Raw genomic sequence first — 2,754 nt, 5'->3', positions numbered from 1 at the left:
AAAGTGGGGAAATTGTGACATTGATTAACTCAGCAAATGCCTACCTATTCAACACTTTATCTGCTGTTGATATGAATAAGGAACTAGCACACATATGACAGATACAAATGAATGGGGTGATGGCAGGATTTTTTTTTTTTTTTTAAGATTTTATTTATTTATTTGACAGAGAGAGAGAGATCACAAGTAGGCAGAGAGGCAGGCAGAGAGAGGGGGAAGCAGGCTCACTGCTGAGCAGAGAGCCAGATGTGGGGCTCGATCCCAGGACCCTGAGATCATGACCTGAGCCGAAGGCAGAGGCTTAACCCACTGAGCCACCCAGGCGCCCCTGATGGCAGGATTCTATCAGCTTTCCGGCTCCATCTTGGTCCCTTTTGGGTCCTCATGACATTCAAAAGTAAGATCACTAAGTGTGTGTGCAATGCCCTTTTCCCAGAGGCTTTCAGGCATTTATTTCACATTCACTGAGCCAAGTGCTGGATGCTGGAGGTGAAGAGGTAAAGATGTGGCCCTGCCCTCAAGGAATGGATAGTCCAATGCAGTGGTTCTCAATCTGTTTTCTCTTTGATGCTATGGGGTACTTGCTACCAGCCTATCTTTAACTTACTAAGATCATGGTCCATGGCCGGGAAGGTGGGGGGCAGGAAAAAGAAATAATGATTATGGAATGATGTGATGTGATAGGTACTGTCTGTGATAGAAATAAGCACAGAGCACAGGGTATGGTGGAAAGGAGGAAGGAGCCTCCTGAGCAGGAGGAAGGAGCACTGAAAATCAGAATAGGAATGGGGATGGGGGGACGCCTGGGTGGCTCAGTTGGTTAAGCAGCTGCCTTCGGCTCAGGTCATGATCCCAGCGTCCTGGGATCGAGTCCCACATCGGGCTCCTTGCTCCGCAGGGAGCCTGCTTCTCCCTCTGACTCTGCCTTCCACTCTGTCTGCCTGTGCTCGATCTCGCTCGCTTTCTCTCTGACAAATAAATAAATAAAAAATCTTTAAAAAAAAAAAAAAAAAAGGAATGGGGATGGGGCACCTGGGTGACTCAGTGGGTTAACTTTCTGCCTTCAGCTCCAGTCATGATCTCAGGGTCCTGGGATCAAGCCCCACATCAGGCTCTCTGCTCAGCAGGGAGCCCACTCCCTACCCCACCCCCACCTACTTTCTGCCTGCCTCTCTGCCTTCTTATGCTCCCTGTCTGTCAAATAAATAAAGAAAATCTTAAAAAAAAAAAAAAATCCTCCTGCCTTTAGAAAGAAAAAGAATAAGAATGGGGAGGTTGTCAGGAAAGGTGTCCCAGAATGGTGACACTTGAACCAGGTTTTGAGAGATAAGCACGTGTTAGGTAAATAAGAATCTGTGACTAGGATGTGGGAGATCTCTAACATTATGGTACACTCAGGGATGACACATAGTTCTTTATGCTCTTTAGAGCAACATGGAGGGAGAAGGGACAAGATGTCAGATGGTGGAGAGTATGTGTATCAGGATAAGGAATACTATGCTGAACACTATGCTAAGCTATAGGGCTCTGGGGAGATAATCAGCAAGAGGTTTGTAAATCACATAAGGAACAGCTAGGGAAATGGGTCTGTTTAACTTGAGAAGACTTAGGGGAAATAAACCTTCTGGTTTATAGCATGTGTTATGCCCGAATAATGGGTCCGTAATTAAAGGAGTGAGACTGATACAAAGCGAAGGTCAAGCAAAGCTTTATTTTGCGCCAAGCATCAAGAATCAAACTGGCTGGCTAGGGCCATACCTTTTACAGAGTGGGCGACCCCGCTCTCCTTTACCGACTAGTTTTTTTTTTTTTTTTTTTAATATTTTATTTATTTATTTGACAGACAGAGATCACAAGTAGGCAGAGAGGCAGGCAGAGAGAGAAGTGGAAGCAGGCTCCCTGCTGAGCAGAGAGCCCGATGTGGGGCTCGATCCCAGGACCCTGGGATCACGACCTGAGCCGAAAGCAGAGGCTTTAACCCACTGAGCCACCCAGGCGCCCCAACCGACTAGTTTTTAAGGGCAAAGGCCATGTGGTTGGGCCTGGCCACGCACAGGTGGCGAATGAAATTGTAACACACAGAGAAAACAGCACAGTGTTGCTAGGTGACCAACTGCAAGGTGAACAATTTCACCTGGTTAGGATTGGCACCCAAAAGTTTCCCAAAGGGTGGGGCCCATACTCCTTGGTAGCTAGGGAGACAGTAAGCATCCCCCCCCCCCCGCCCCGCCCCTGCACTGATCCTATGTCTCCACCTGGCCTGACCCATCCTTGTATCTGTGCTTTGTTACCTGAGGCTGGTTTCCGGGACTTGTTTTTAAGTAAGTCCCCTGGGAAAAGGGGAGCAGGGACAGTTTAAGGGTTAAACAACAAAGTTATTGTTTAACCTCAATGGAAGCTTCTGGCTAAAATATAAATATATAAAATAGGTCCTTATAGCATGTACATGTTTTTTATTCTGTGTTGCCTCAGAATTAGAAAAGGCCAATTTTGGGGGCACCTGGGTGGCTCAGTCAGTTAAGTGTCTGATTCTTGATCTTAGCTCAGGTCTTTTTTTTTTTTTTTTAAAGATTTTATTTATTTATTTGATAGACAGAGATCACAAGTAGGCAGAGAGGCAGGCAGAGAGAGAGAGAGGGAAGCAGGCTCCCCGCTGAGCAGAGAGCCCGATGCGGGGCTCAATCCCGGGACCCTGAGATCATGACCTGAGCTAAAGGCAGCGGCTTAACCCACTGAGCCACCCAGGCGCCCTGT

This window comes from Mustela nigripes, chromosome 14 (assembly GCF_022355385.1).
Source record: "Mustela nigripes isolate SB6536 chromosome 14, MUSNIG.SB6536, whole genome shotgun sequence".
Lineage (NCBI taxonomy): Eukaryota > Metazoa > Chordata > Mammalia > Carnivora > Mustelidae > Mustela > Mustela nigripes.
Note: the sequence above shows the minus strand (reverse complement) of the source record.